This window comes from Orcinus orca, chromosome 16 (assembly GCF_937001465.1).
Source record: "Orcinus orca chromosome 16, mOrcOrc1.1, whole genome shotgun sequence".
Classification (NCBI taxonomy): Eukaryota; Metazoa; Chordata; class Mammalia; order Artiodactyla; family Delphinidae; genus Orcinus; species Orcinus orca.
Genome location: NC_064574.1, coordinates 24,950,549 through 24,967,512, shown reverse-complemented (window position 1 = coordinate 24,967,512; position 16,964 = coordinate 24,950,549). Strand labels below are relative to the sequence as shown.

The following is a 16,964-nucleotide window of genomic DNA, read 5'->3' as shown; positions in this document are numbered from 1 at the left end:
CAGCCCTCCATATCTGTGGTTTTATATCCATGGATTCGACCAACTGTGGATGTACTGTACTATGTATTTATTGAAAAAAAAAAACTGCGTATAAGTGAATTGGCACAGTCAGACCATGTTGTTCAAGGGTCAACTGTAGTTAATAATTTTAATTGAGTACAATATAAACTAACAGATTAAGTCAGAGGTTCAATGAGAGTTTTCCCATCTTGTTAGATACCACAGTAAATGGATAAAGTAAAATGTAAAGAAAAACTACTTTATATGTCATGTTCTAATTGTGAACCACCACTTTCTTTCATTCATAATAAAGCTTCAGTCGAAAAACAATGCAGGGGGACTTCCCTGGCAGTCCAATGGCTAAGACTCCGCACTCCCAATGCAGGTGTCACAGGTTCGATCCCTGGTTGGGGAACTAAGATCCTGCATGCTGCACAGAGTGGCAAAAAAAAAAAAAAGGGAATTCCAGTCTTTTAACCCATGCTGTAATATACAAATGACATTGAAAAGCTGACCAAATCCTACAATCTAGGAAGTAATTTTTTAAAAATTCCCTAAATATAACTTGATGAGACCGAGCACCATTAGAGGTCCCTTGGTAATCATCCAGTCCAATACCTGCATGGAACAGACAAAAAAATTAAGGCCCGAGTAAACAATTTGTCCAAAGCTTCTTAGTTGTAGGGAAGTCTTTCATTTTATGTATGACACTTCTTTACAAAAGAAATACTTCATTTTAAAAGCACTAGAAAAGCAGGTTATATAATGATAATGAATGTTGCCTTGCCTGAAGAAAGTGTTGAAGACAACTTGAGAGAACAATGGCTTTTTTTTCTCTATTAAGTTTCTAACAAGAAACTTAAATCATGAAATCTGGGCTCTAAATTACAAAAGTCCTTAGGCCATCATTCTAAGAGTCTGCCAGTGTTTCTTCTTCTCCACTGTTTTAACACAGAGTCATCCCTCGGTATCCATGGGGTATTGATTCCAGGACCGCCCCGCAAAACTAAAATCTGCAGATGCTCAAGTCCCTTATATAAAATGCTGTAGTATTTGCATATAACAGCACATCCTACCCATATACTGTAAGTCATCTCTAGATTACCTATAATACCTAACACAATGTAAATGATATGTAAATAGTTGTAAATACAATGTAAATAGTTCCCAAAAACTTGACAAATTCAAGTTTTGCTCTTTGGAACTTTCTGGAATTTTTGGGGGGGAATGTTTTCAATCCCTGGTTGGTTGAATATGCAGATGAGGAACCCACGGATACAGAGGGTCAGGTGCATTCACAGTTTTGTCAGGCCTTTTTTTTTTTTTGCTTTATGCTCTTACAATTGTCACTTTCTTTTAAAATCAAACACTGGAGTCCTCAGATCAGCTTTCAGCTACAGCTAGCCTGTAGCTACCATTTCATCATTATTGATGACCCAGAATACACTTGGCAAACCTGCAGACAGAACTGTTATTAGATGAATACACTATTATTTTCAAACATAGGTAGAGCATCCAAACTGACTTGGAACAACCAGAAAAACATTTTTTCAAAATTCAAGAGAGATTTCTTAAAATAATCTTATCCGTAAATAATGAAGAAGAGATAATTTTTTGATCAGGAGAAGAAATTCAATGGCATAATAAACAGGTTCATTTATATTAAAAAACAAAGAAATAAATTTCTGCCCCAGTTGCAAAAACAAGAAAAACAAAATTAAGGTTAAAAATTAACAAAACAGGGCTTCCCTGGTGGCACAGTGGTTGAGAGTCCGCCTGCCGATGCAGGGGACACGGTTTCGTGTCCCGGGTCTGGGAAGATCCCACATGCCGCGGAGCGGCTGGGCCCGTGAGCCATGGCCGCTGACCCTGCGCATCCGGAGCCTGTGCTCTGCAACAGGAGGGGCCGCAACAGTGAGAGGCCCGCGTACCGCAAAAAAAAAAAAAAAAAAAATTAACAAAACAAAAATATAGAAAAAAATTTAGAAGAATTATTAACTTCAGTGGAATGGTGGTGAGCAAGACAGGAACCTAGAAATCATAAAGAAAAAGACTGACAGACATGATTAGATATTTAAAATAGTCTATATGTCAAAGAAACCACAAAGTCAAAAGCCAAATGAAAGGCTGGGATAATATACTTGCACAATGTGACAAAAAAGGGGTTAATACCCGAAATACACAAAAGTAGCCCCAAACTGATTAAAAAGTAAAAAATTAACAACCCAAGAGAAAAATAAGTTAAAGGATTGGCAAAGATGATTTGCAGAATAGGGAATGCAAATTGGACAATGAATGTACGCAATTTATTAATGGTCAGGGAAACGAACATTAAAATAAGAAAACACTTTTCACCCAGCTGATAGGCAAAAACTAAAAAGATACCTGTTATCCAGGGCCAGTGGGAATAAGAACTGCAACCACCTTTATGGAAAATAACCTGGCAGTTCATAATATTGAAATAACCCATACTTGGGAATTTATCCTACAGAAGTAAAAGCTTCACTTCTTAAAGATATATGTATAAAAATGTCTACTGTTTGTGATGGGAAAAAAAATTGGAAACAACCTGAATGCCCATTGAGATAAATCTACATAAATGGAGTATTATGCAGCACAAAAAAATGAATTAGATATCTGTTTAATGATATGGAAGAAAACGTATAATACCCTATAAAGTAAAAAACAGAAGTTGTAGTATAATGCATATGGCATCATGAAAATCTTACAAAATAAGACAGAATATGAATCAGTATGTATATTTGTGTTTCTAAGAGCATAGAGAAAAACATGGAAGAATCACATTAGGCTAGTTGGATATGTTGGAGGATGTGAACTGGAGAGGAGGGGATGGTTGGCTTTCTCTTTGTGCACCTCAGATGAGACCCAACTTGTTCAATAAGCCTATACTACCTTTGTGGTTTGAAAGGAAAATCCTATTTGAGCATTATTTGCAGCAGAAAATGGAATTAAAAAAATCTATAATAGGAATGACAGAAAAAAATAGCTATTTAAAATTGATAAAGAATTGGTATATAAAAGACAGCCAAATGAAACACTCAAGAGGACAAGAAACAAAAATAAATTCTGAGTGCTTCTGGGGTGGGTTTGTAAAACAACTTATGAATTCAGGATTTATCTCCATTTCAAAAAGAAAAATAAGAGAAATCTTTTATTCAAGACCTTTATGTTTCTCAATTTTTGCCTGCTTAGAATGCTTTTTTTAAAAAAAATTAAGTAATTTATTTATTTTTGGCTGCATTGTGTCTTCATTGCTGCACATGGGCTTTCTCTAGCTGTGGTGAGGGGGGTCTACTCTTCGTTGAGGCATGTGGGCTTCTCATTGTGGTGGCTTCTCGTTGTGGAGCATGGGCTCTAGGCGCACGTGTGTCAGTAGCTGTGGCACATGGGTTCAGCAGTTGTGGCTCTCGGGCTCTAGAGCACAGGCTCAGCAGTTGTGGCGCATGGGTTTAGTTGCTCCATGGCAATGTGGGATCTTCCCAGACCAGGGATTGAACCCATGTCCCCCGCATTGGCAGGAGGATTCTTAACCACTGCGCCACCAGGGAAGTCCCTAGAATGATTTTTAAAATAGCAAACATGACTCATCACAAAATTCTGTCAAAGAAATGCCCTCTATTACATATTTGCAATATGTAAGGTTTATTTTTTTTGTTAAATTACATTTGATTTTAGTTATATTTTGAAACTTGAAATTTATCTTTTATAACAATGCACCATTCTTTATTACACTGTATAAAATTTAAAAATATATAGTACAAACTTGAAAATATCAAATCTACACTGAACAAAGGGTCAAATGATATGAAAAACTGGTTCAAACAAGATTGAAAAATACTCATCATTGATAAAAATTTTAAAAAAAATTGATAGTCACAAAAGAAAAAAATGCAACTTCGCAATGGAGAGATCTGGCAGTCACAACCTTAACCCTATGATCAAAGTTATCATCAATAGTGGGACAACAAGACATTTATGCACCTCAGGATATGATGCAATGTAAAGAGTATTTATTAAATATTTTTGCCGAAATGTTTAGCTAGAATCTAATCAAGTCTTAAACCTTCCAGTTTAGGGAAATACAACAACAAAAGAACAAGTTAAGGGACTTCCCTGGTGGTCCAGTGGTCAAGACTCCGTGCTCCCAATGCAGGGGGCCTGGGTTTGATCCCTGGTCGGGGAAGTAGATCCCACATGCATGCCTCAATTAAGAGCCCGCATGTAGGGCTTCTCTGGTGGCACAGTGGTTAAGAATCCGCCTGCCAATGCAGGGGACATGGGTTCGAGCCCTGGTCCGGGAAGATCCTACATGCCGCGGAGCAACTAAGCCCGTGCGCCACATCTACTGAGCCTGAGCTCTAGAGCCCGTGAGCCACAACAATGGAACCTGCGTGCCACAACTATTGAAGCCCATGCGCCTAGAGCCCGTGCTCTGCAACAAGAGAAGCCACCACAATAGAAGCCCACGCACCACAAAGAAGAGTAGGTCCCCCTCACCGCAACTAGAGAAAAGCCCACATGCAGCAATGAAGACCCAACACAGCCAAAAATAAGATAAAATAAAAATTAAGAAAAAAAATGGAATTATTAAAAAAAAAAAGAGCCCGCATGTAAACAAAGATCCCACGTGCCGCAACGAAGACCTAACACGGCCATAAATAAATAAAGTTTTAAAAAAGAAAACAATCAGATATATCCAGGATGTGGGACATACAACAAGAAAACTGCTCGGATCTCAACAAATCAGTGCCATGGGGGGAAAAAAGGTGAGGAAGCAGACAAGAAATGAGAATTGTTCTAGGTTTAAAAAAAAAAGACTACAAAAACAGCAACATACAGATACAATGCATAGTTCTTAATTTGATTCCACTTTGAACCAGGCAGTTATGTCATTATGGAGACAACTGGAGAAACAAATATAGACTTAATGTTAGAAACATTAAGGAATTAATGATAATTTTGTTCAGTATGATAACGGTGTTGTGATAATGTAGGAAAATGTTCTTATTTGTAAGAGATACATGCTACAGTATTTAAAGGCATAATACTATGATGCCAATTTTATTTTTATTTTTTTTAATTTTTAAAAAAATTTTTTGGAGGCCACACCACACGCCATGCAGGATCCTAGCTCCCTGACCCAGGGATCGAACCCACACCCCTGGCATTGGAAGCACCAAGTCCTAACCACTGGACTGCCAGGGAAGTCCAATGTCTTTATTTTTAAAAGGCTTAACATAATAAGTATATAAGTAAGCATATGGCAACATGCTGAATAAGGGTGTTCATTGTACTATTTCTGGTAGTGTGTTTTTGGTATGTTTGGAATTTTTCATAATAAAACATTTAAAATATCAAAACTCTCACAAAACTGTGACACACCACTATTATACTAGAAGAAAAAAATTATAAAATCTAATATTAACAACTGGTAGTTGTTCTACAGAATAACAATATGGCTAAAAAGTGATATCCTTAGACCTAACTGAATTATTTTAGGGAACATACTCTAAGAAAAAAATTAGGGGGGGGCGGTTATAAAAAGGTGTTACAGCAGTATAATTTAGAATTGCAAATCAAAAATAAAAACATACTGGAAATCATACAAATGCCAAATAACCAGAGAGTATTTAAACTTTATTATCTATTCATTAAAAATGTTAACTATATAGACATGTGGAAAAGTGTATCAATATAAGGCCAAATGAAAGAAGACTATAAAAAACTATATGAGGGCTTCCCTGGTGGCACAGTGGTTGAGAGTCCGCCTGCCGATGCATGGGACACGGGTTCGTGCCCCGGTCCGGGAAGATCCCACATGCCGCGAAGCGGCTGGGCCCATGAGCCATGGCCGCTGGGCCTGCGCGTCCGGAGCCTGTGCTCCGCAACGGGAGAGGCCACAACAGTGAGAGGCCCGCGTAACGCAAAAAAAAAAAAAAAAAAAAACTATATGAAAAGACTGTATGCATATGATGACTAGGACGTTATGTGTTTGTCTGTAATATTTAAACATAATTTTAGAAATTTCATAAAAACACATGCTCTTAGAGAAAATATAAGCAATGAAAATACAGAATCAGGAAGAAATGCCTGGGCACAAATAAGGAAAAGCACCTGAGCACTGCTGACCACAATTTGAATGAATATTGACAATTTGAATACAGTCCTATTGTGGACAAAAGTCAACATAACTATCATTTAAAAGACACAGAAAAAGAAGGTATCATTGGCTTGGATAGTACATAATCTTCCTCAATTCTTTCCATTAGTCAGATGTTTTAAAAAGAGATGGAAAAACTGAAAAGCGTTCAGAGAAAAATCAAGAGGTAAAAAATACGATGGAAAATAGGTGATTTTGAAGAAAGATTTGAAAGAAAATGAAGAACATGATTATCAATATTTAAATCCATAGAGAGGCTTTTGAATAGAATAGAGATCTTAAAAAGCAGATGTATCTCAATGCCCACAGATGACTGACCAAGAGGCTAGTAAACTCTCATTTGTTGTGGTGTTTTTGTTTTTTACATATGAGGAATATCTTGATGGTCTTGGTGAAAAGTTACTGGCATAGGCAAATGAGGGAGGCTGGGTGTGTTAAATCACTGACCATCTGTTTTTCTTTAGGGTGTCTACTCATCCATGTTCATCTGATCGTAGAATCTTCCTAAAGCTTGCATTAATTATCCAAAGTCTGAATTAGTTATACACCATTTCAAAATTCTGCAGGGCTATACTGCTGCCACACACTACCCACTCAGCAGCATTCAAATATCCTAGATCTGATGTCTAAGACCCAATACAATACTCTGGTTTCATCTCCTCACAACTCCTCAATATACCAGCAAACCAGACTTCTCTATCTCATTTCCTAAATATTCCTTATGCTTTCCTGTGTCCATCATTCCTCTGGTTCTTTTTTCCCTAACTCATTTCGTTGCAATTTTACTCTTCCATTTAATAAGTAAATTTAAATTTAATACTTCTGTATCATGTCACCTGTTTTAAGTTGAACTGTCTCCCCAAAAGATATTTAAAGTACTAACTCCCAGTACCACAGAATGTGACCTGATTTGGAAATAGAATCAGTACAGATGCAATTAGTTAAGATGAGGTAGACCCCCAATCCAATATGACTGGTGCCCTTATAAGAGAGAAATTTGCACACACAGACAGAGACACAGGTAGAATGTCTGTGACAACAGAGATAGAGACTAGAGTGATGTAGTCGCAAACCAAGAATTGTCAAGAATTGATGGAAGTCTCGTGATTTCCCTGGTGGTACAGTGGTAAGGATCCGTCTGCCAATGCAGGGGACATGGGTTTGAGCCCTGGTCCAGGAAGATCCCACATGCCACAGAGCAACTAAGCCCGTGAGCCACAACTACTGAGCCTGTGCGCCTAGACCCCGTGCTCTGCAACAAGAGAAGCCCTCACACCACAATGAAGATTAGCTCCCGCTCCCTGCAACTAGAGAGAGCCTGCGCACAGCAACAAAGACCCAACACAGTCAAAAATAAATAAATAAATTTAAAAAGAATTGATGGAAGTCTCAGAGGGAACGTGGCCCTGCTGACACCTCGAATTCAGGTTCTAGCCTCAAGAACTGTGAGAGAATAAATTTTTGTTGTTTTAAGTCACCCAGTTTGTGGTAGTTTGTTATGGCAGCCCTAGGAAACTAATACACCACCTTTTCTAGAAGTCTTCCCTGATTCTCCAAGTAGAAGTGATCTCTCCTGGACTCCCACAGCACGTACTACTTCATTTAAAACACGCTTTCCCCTCTTTTTATGTTCACTTCACTTCCCCAAAGGAATTCGATTCTTGGAAGGTAGAAACTAATCAACTGTATACAGCCCTCCACAGTGGTAGGCAGTCAACATATACTGACTTTTTCTACACAGTTATTCATTCTGATTGTAATGCTTCTGAATGAGTTATCTCCACATACACTGAAGAGTTAAACATAACCTAAAAGAACTCAGATGAAGGTTCATTTTCTTTAGGAAACACCTCTAAATTCAAATGTACTTATATTAATTATATCAATATATTTCACATCGATATGTGCATGCACGTATATGTACATACTACCGACAGCTAATATCCACAATGGAAAAGAATGTTTACTTAATAAATCCACTATTTAAGGTCCATTGACTTGTCTTATTAAGTTTACTCAAATGCTGGTTTACCTAACATCTTCCTACCTTTACTGGTATTTGGTAGTTAACCAGTGTCTTTGAATTTCTCCAAATGTTTGAATTTTTAAAGTCTGTATCTTACAGAAGGGACACAGAATTACTTCCAAATAACATTTAAAATTATGGCAAGGGACTTAATCTTATGAATAATTTCCCTAAGTAAAATCCAAAACAGGAATCTGATTCACAAATTTGCAACGAGTATTTCTTCCTGTGAGAGACTGCTGCTGACTGATCTTTAGAAAATGTACATAAATGGTACTGTGGAACTAATATTCAACAGGTTCAGTGTCAGTAAAGCAGCTGGTTACTGGTAACTTGTTGCCTCTTTGCGTATGGGGGGATTTGCAGCTGATTAATGCTGAACACAAAGCTAAATATCTATTTAAAGTATGAATAACCTTTGAATTTGGTGATCATTAATATTATTAAAACTGACATGGTTTTTCTCCCAGCTTTATTGAGATATAACTGACATACAATATTGTGTAGGTTTAAGGTATACAATGAGATGGATACACATATATAGAGAAGTGATTATCACAATAAGGTTAGTTAACATATCCATCACATCACATAATTACCATTTTTAGGTGTATGGTGAAAACATTTAAGATCTATTCTTTTAGCAACTTTCAAGTATATAATACAGTACTGTTAACTATAGTCACCATGCTGTACGTTACATCCCCAAAACTTACTCATATTATAACTGAAAGTTTATACCCTTTGACAAACATCTCCCCATTTCCCCCATCTCCCAGCCTCTGACAACCACCATTATTCTATACTACTCTCTGTTTCTATGAGTTTTTGGGTTTCTAACTTAGTTAATATTAACTGATTGTTAATATTCTGACACAGAATATACAATTCTTCACAAGTTAAAAAAGATGTGGTTCTGGCCTTTTGCTTTTATAGGGCCTATATATAAAACATAGCTTATCACCAAATTATAAGGCTGCATTTACTACCTTCAACAAAGCCTTAGTACTCCCTTTATGTACACATCTATATATACCTCTAGTCATTTATTAATTAACTCAGCAAATGTTTACTGAGCTCCTGGGCAGCGACCTTAAGTCGTTTTTAGAACACGGTAAGGTAGAAAAAGATTAAATTTTTAGAAATAAATAAATGTGCCAGACAACACAATAAGTAGACACCAGAGCTGAAGGAAGGGAGAGACGGACAGAGAGATATAGCCCCAGCCCATAGGAACAAACAATCTAGTGAGGAAGGAGATCGAGTAAACTAGCTCCACATCTCTCCTTTCTCCCCATGCTGCTCCTACACTCCACGACCAGGCTTACTTTCCTAATGTACAGATTTCATTACGTCACCGTATGGCCAAGAACTTTAGATGACTTCCCATTACCTAGTCAAACAATTCCAAACTTCTCAGCCTGGAACTGAAAAGGATTCAAATCCTTCCATGTATATAGCATGCAGAGACTAAGAATACAGGCTTTGGAATTAGACTGCCTAGACCCAAATTCATTCTCTGTTAATTGTTAGTTCTATTTCTCAGTTTCTTTGTCTATAAAAAGGGGATAAAAATTGGTGCCTATCTCACAGGGTTGTTGGTGAGGATTAAATGAAATGCCACTTATGAAATTCCTGGCACATTATCTGGCAAGTAATACACATGTAAAAAGTGAGAGCTACTGCTATTATTATTGCTGTTGTTCAATCTCCATTTCCAGCCTCAACTTCAACAACAGCCCTGTGACAGTCCTGATCAACAACCAAACTAGACTCTTTACTATCTCCTAAACACCCATCTCTATACTCATGCTTTCACTCAGCCTGTAAAAATACTGTCTCATCTCTAAGTATGAAGATCCTAACCATTTTTGGCAGTCCTGCTTAAAGGCCACCTCTGAGGTGCCATCCTCTGATACCCCAGCTCCATAACACGTTATATATACACCCCACATGAAATCCTGGGTAGATTACTCCTTGTATTCTGCAAAGTTCTAGCGCAATGTATGTGGTAGGGTTCAATAAATGTTTGACAAGTGAATAAATGCCTATATTTCCTCTCTGTCATCCAAATGCTCTCTTGGAAAATAGCTCCATATCACAAGTAAAAAGATCTCTTCTGTAGTATTTCATAAAGCTGGTCAACTAGTTTTCTCTTCTATTACCAATGTGGCAATTTCTAATACAGTACTCAGCACACAGTAGATGCCTAAATATTCAATGATTTGGATTTCATCTCATCTTTTAATTTCAATTATCAATTTATTCATTATGACCAAGAATGATTCGGCCTTAGAAACAGATTTTAGTTTTTACCTGCTCACAAACTCATTTGTTAATTTCTGGCCATCCTGACAATATCCCAGTATGTCATTTATTGGTTTAGGAGAGGTAATATTTAAAACTTTGGTAAAGTTAGAACCAGAAAATCAAATGCCTATAGGATGATAAAGTAAATGAACAAAGCAAGAGAGTAGTGAGGATTGCAAAGAACTACAGGGAGGAGTTCCATTCCAGCAGATAGTCTAAGGCAGCAGCTAAAATTAAACAGCAACTTGGAAGCATCTCCTGCAACACTTATCTGTCAGCCATTCTGTTTTGACCTGAAAACCAAATTAATTCTACAACTGTGTTGAGCATATTGAGCTTCCACTCTGTGCCTAGAAATCTGAAATGAACAATAATGCTAAACAACAGCTAACATTATTGAACATTTTCTAGATGCCACACTGTTCTACACATTACATGAATTAACTTACTCCTGACAAAAACTCTATTATTCTTATTTTAAAGATAAGGAAACTGAGGCACAAAGAGGTTATACAACTTGTCCAAGGTACACAATGAGCAAGCAATGGAGCTGGAAACAGGACCTTAGATAGACTTCACCAAAAAAGAGCTCACAATTTGAAAATAAGTGCCATTCAATAAATGGTGCTGGGAAAATTAATTGTACTTAGGAAAAAATGAACTGACCCTACCTCACACCACACACAGGAGTCAATTCCAGATAGAGAGCTAACATAAAAGGCAAAACAGTAGAGATTCAAAAAGATAATATAAAGAATAACTTCAAAATCTTGGGGGCAGAAAAGATAGATAAATTTGACTTTATTAAAATTCAGAACGTCTTTTTTCCCATTTTATTTATTTTTGAATTTTATTTATTTTTCTTATACAGCAGGTTCTTATTAGTTATCCATTTTATACATATTAGTGTACATATGTCAATCCCAATCTCCCAATTCATCCCACCACCACTTTCCCTCCTTGGTGTCCATACGTTTGTTCTCTACATCTGTGTCTCTACTTCTTAACAAAAGACAGCTTAGAGATTTAAAAAGATTAGCAACAAATTGGGAAATGGTATCTGTAATATGTATAACCAAGGAAGGATTAATAATCAGAAAATATAAAGAAATCTTTTGAAAAAGACAACCCAATAGAAAAATGACAAAACAAGCCCCAGCAAGGTCTAAACTGTAAAAACCTGGCACTAACCACAGTTGCCACAGTGGACCCCAAAACAGTAAACCTTGGCATCACTGACCAATATAAAATACTTGGTGGGGGGCTTCCCTGGTGGCACAGTGGTTAAGAATCCACCTGCCAATGCAGGGCACATGGATTCGAGCCCTGGTCCGGGAAGATCCCACATGCTTCGGAGCAACTAAGCCCGTGCGCCACAACTACTGAGCCTGCGCTCTAGAGCCCGCGAGCCACAACTACTAAGCCCACGTGCCACAACTACTGAAGCCCGCATGCCTAGAGCCCGTGCTCCACAACGAGAAGCCACCGCAATGAGAAGCCCGTGCACCGCGATGAAGAGTAGTCCCCACTCGCTGCAACTAGAGAAAGCCCGTGCGAAGCAACGAAGACCCAATGCAGCCAAAAATATATAAATAAAATAAATTAAAAAATAATAATAAATGTAAATATTTAAATAAATAAAATTAAATACTCAGGGTTCTACGTCATGCTGCAGATATGCAGAGCATGGGGAACCCAGCCAGAAAGACAGTGTCAAGATGGTTTTTCTTCTCATGTAGGAATTGGATGGTAAATCAGAAGTTTAATGTCCCACATTCAGACACACAGATCAGGAACTGGCAAACATCTTTGGTAAATGGCCAGAAAGTAAATATTTTTCAGTTTTGTGAGCTATATATTCTCTGTCACAACTACTCAAACTCTACCATTGGTACTGTGAAAGCAGCCAAAGACAATATGTAAATCAGTGTGCCTGTGTTGAAATAAAACTTTATTTACATAAATAGGTGGTGGAACAGATTTGACCTATGGGCCATAGTTTGCCAACCCCTGACATTGATAGCTATGATTTTCCTATACTCTAGGAATACTTTCCCAGTCTTTCACTGTTGACACATATGATTTCCTCAAGCAATAAATGACATCACACTTGACAGCTTTGCAATGGTTTCCAAAAGTCTATTATTCTACCAAAAACCATCTTCTCCCTTATTATCTATGACAATTCTTACTCACTTTCCTTTCACCCTTTTTTTTAACCTCTTTGACAGCCACCACCCCAAACTAGGAATCTAAAAAACTCCCCCTCTCTCTCATCACTCACAATGTAATTATATAAATACCTGAAAATTCTAACTCTGTTCAATGCTCACAGCTTCTGCCTTGGTTCAGGCCCTCATTCCCTCATTCCTTCTTCCCTGATCTCCCAGTCTACCCTACCTGCAAAACACATCCATTTACCTCCTAAAAATTAAACCTCATCGTAACTCCCATCGTAACTCTGCTTCTTGAAAGCCTTGAATACCTCTCTAAAAGCTAAGGATTCAGTCCAAATTCCTTAGCAAGGTCTTCCACAACCAGGTTCCAAACAACCTTCCCGGTCTTATCTCCAACCACTCTTTCACACACACACTATACTCCAACCACATTAAATTACATTTCCTGAAAATGCATGCCCTTACCTGAAAGCTCTTCTTTCCAATTCTGCATCCGGCAAACTCCTCTACCCTTCACAACACATCTCAAGTCTCACTAGTTTACAAAGCCATCACTGATTCCTAGAGGAAAGACATGCCTACCGGTGTCCTCAGAACCTATGATAACTCTCCTTTGGCATTTAACATCCTGAACTGCCACTGTTGACTTGTTCACTTCTCTCATGGGACTGAATATCCAAACTGAAAAGACCCTGCCCTGCCTTAAAGACCTTTGACTCCTCAGAGTCTAGCACAATGGTTGACATAATAGATATCTTGGCACATAGTAAATGTCTGTTGAATGGAAGACATCCTTTGTGGTTCCTTAACCTGGGGTTCATAGATGGGAGTCCACAGACAGAATTCAGGGGCGGGTGGGGAGGGGGTCTGTGAACTTGGATGGGAAAAAAAATTACCTCTTTATTTTCACTAACCTCTAACTGAAAGTTACCATTTTCTTCAAATATGAATGTAGGCAATAAACCATTCTGGTATTAGCAGTATCTGTGCTTCTGCCACAGTAATCACAGGTATCTTTATATCATATTACAGTTATTGCAGATGTCTTAAAGAATTATTTATGTTCATCTGATATAATTATCAGACCCACCACTAGATCTGATTTCTTAATTTGCTGATAAAGAAGTATATCTAGGGCTTCCCTGGTGGCGCAGTGGTTGAGAGTCCGCCTGCTGATGCAGGGGACGCGGGTTCGTGCCCCGGTCCGGGAAGATCCCACATGCCACGGAGCGGCTAGGCCCGTGAGCCATGGCCGTTGAGCCTGCGCGTCCGGAGCCTGTGCTCCGCAACGGGAGAGGCCCAACAGTGAGAGGCTCACATACCGCAAAAAAAGAAGCATATCTATATTACTATATCACAATTTGTATATTGTGTTAACTGCATTTCAATATAATTGGTTTCTCTATAACCCAATGTATTTTGTTTATGCAATTAAAAATATTATTCTGAGAGGGATTCATGAGCTTCGCTAGATGCTAAAGGGGCCCATGGTACAGACAAGATTAGGCCTTCCTGCATTAGAAAGACCCAAAACAAATGAATTGTGTTGCTGTATAAGGGTATTGAACATATATTGAAAATCTTATTGCTATGAACATCCTCATAACCTTTTTGTTGAAAGTCTTTTTTGATTATATGGGAGCCCTGGGACTACTATATCATGACTGAGAACTCTCTCATGGCCATGGGGACTTTGAACTCTTCACTATCATGATCAAACTTCAATTAAAGTTTGATCATGATAGGGACTTCTCTGGTGGTGCAGTGGTTAAGAATCCACCTGCCAATGCAGGGGACACAGGTTTGAGCCCTGGTCCGGGAAGATTCCACATGCCATGGAGCAACTAAACCCGTGTGCTACAACTACTGAGCCTGCGCTCTAGAGCCCACGAGCCACAACTACTGAGCCCGCGCGCCTAGAGCCAGTGCTCCGCAACAAAAGAAGCCACTGCAGTGAGAAGCCCACGCACTGCAAGGAAGAGTAGCCCCCACTCTCCGCAACTAGAGAAAGCCCGTACAACGAAGACCCAATGCAGCCAAAAATAAATAAATTAATTAATTAAAAAAAAAGTTTGGTCATGACAGAGATCCTGGGTCTTTACCCTTGCTCACTGTTATTGTTTAAGGCTTTTTGTGTCCCTTTGCTGTACAGCAAACACCTAGAAGAGAAGGAGCATCTCTTAAAACTTTACAAAGTTAGAAGTCAAAAGGATCCTGAAGATAACTTCTTTGCACCAATGGAAGTGAACTAGAAATGATCAAACAGATGGTTACCTATAGTTTTCCTGTATCCCCCTCAGTTTCTGTACTGACAAACTCACCATAAAAATAAAATAAATTACTTAATACTTCTTTGCTATACGCTGCCATATTTGACTTCTTAACACTTTTCTCCCACCTGGCAAATTCCTCTAAGGTGTGGTGGTGAATGAGGAGGCAACAAGCCTGAATTCCAGTACTACTTCTGCCATTTACTGGTAAGATCTTGAGAAGTCAACTTTACCTTTTTGGGTCTCAGCGAAAATCACTTACATGACCTGAAATCAATCGTTACATGATCCAAGGACTTTGTAGTTTTTACACATTCACTCCTTTACCATTCTCACCAGCTTCGATAATGCCTTTCTGATGACCTCCCCAGGTGACACTGCTCTTAAAAAACAGTGGGCTGTCCCCTTCCTGGGAAGACACCTTGGGTCACCGCCCACAAATAGCCCGGTCCCTCCTTTTAAAGACACAAACTCCCTAAGTTGATGGAGGCTCTCTCTCATCTTGCACACCAGTTCCACTCTGCATCCCTTTTGCTGGCCAGCTCCTGCACCCAAACCTCAATCCCCCTTCTCTTCTTCATCAAAGCCTTACTTTTTTCTTTTGCTCTCGCAATAAGGAGTGGAGGATCCTGGGGACATATATGTCCTCAGTCCCTTGGAAGTTACACGGACTTGCCCCGGGACTCTGCGGACTACCCCAATCTGATACCCGCCTCAGTACCGAAAGGGCCCCCAATTCTAATCAACCCTTTCACCACCCCCCGCAAAGAACTGTCCCAGCCCTGACAGCCTTAACTCAAATCCCACGCCCCTCCGCACCCTGCCAGCCTGGGGTCCCACGGCCTAACCCAGCTCCAGGTCCTGCACCCCTAACCCCACGGATCCTGACCCCGGTTCCTTTTGGACCCAACGCTCCTTCTCCGCGACCCCGGCCACGACCACACGTCCGGCTCCCGCCAGTTCTTCGGACCTGGAGCGCCACCCTGTGCAGACCTTGACTGGCTCAGCACTCCCTCAGCGCCCCAGACACCGTGTCCCGCACCCTCCCCAACCCTGCCGGACCCACAACTCTCCCCAGCGCCCGCGCTCGCAGGCCCCGGGCCCGCTCCCCAACATGGCGACGGGGACACGAGCGCGGCGGGCGGGGCGGCTCCGGGCCGGGCCCGCACAGGGGCCGTGCTGCACGGCCCGCCGGCGCCATTTTCCCGCGCCGGGCCCGGGCGGCGCCTCCTTCCCGCTGAGCCAGCCGGGCCGGCACCGCAGACGCCCAGCGGGCCCACCCCTTACGGACCCGCGTCGCCGTCACCTCACCTGAGCGCGGCCCCAGCCCTCCCGGGCGGGCCTCGGAGCACCGGCCCGGGCCGTGCGTGCCCGCGGCCCTCCGTGTGTCCGTCTGTCCGTCCTCGCGTGCGCCCGTCTGTCCGGCCGTCGGCACCCGGCCGCCCGCAGCCCGACCCGGCTGGGCCTCAGGGAGCCGGCGGGGAGGGGGATGGGCCGGACCGGGCCGGGGAGGGAGGGGGAGGGAGGGAGAGAGGGAGGGAGCGCGGGAGAGGGCGGGGCCGACAGGGGCGGGGCCGTGGTCACGTGACCAAACGTCTCCGGGAACGCGGGGCCGCGCGGGGCCGCGCGGGCCAGATCGTGCGCCAGCTCGCATGGGTGCAGAGCTCACAGGCGGGATTCAATGGGTTTGTCTGTCTCCTGGAGCTGTAATATCGCCAGTGGCTGCTGCCCCCACTTTGGAGTCGCTGCACAGCCCTATAGGAGCTCTCTAGCTGAGTGTCCTTGGGCAAGTCAACTCTCCAAGCCTCGGTTTATGCACCTGAGATATGGAGGTAATAATAGTCTTTGCAAAGAGGAAATGAGGGAAAGCATGGAAAGCAGTTGGCAGAGTGCCTGACACATAGTATTTAACGACCTTAATGGTGATAAAGATAACCTTTAGCCTATATTATTTGCTTATAAGTCCCTCTCTACTTTTTCCCGTCACTGTCACCCTAGAA

At 40.8% G+C, this 16,964-nt stretch overlaps 1 protein-coding gene across 11 annotated transcripts in view; it reads right to left on the bottom strand.

Annotated features, from left to right (window-relative positions):
• Positions 1–16,433, bottom strand: part of NCOA6 (nuclear receptor coactivator 6) — a 97,391-nt gene extending 80,958 nt beyond the window's left edge. For 5 of the 11 annotated variants that reach the window (XM_033433538.2, XM_033433542.2, XM_033433543.2 and 2 more), the window contains exon 1: positions 16,276–16,432. The gene's annotated coding sequence lies outside the window, so the exon portion shown is untranslated. Of the gene's footprint in view, positions 1–16,275 lie in introns of all 11 variants that reach the window. The other 6 variants (XM_033433547.2, XM_033433550.2, XM_033433548.2 and 3 more) reach the window with 3 other exon arrangements.
• Positions 16,434–16,964: the final 531 nt, after the last annotated feature.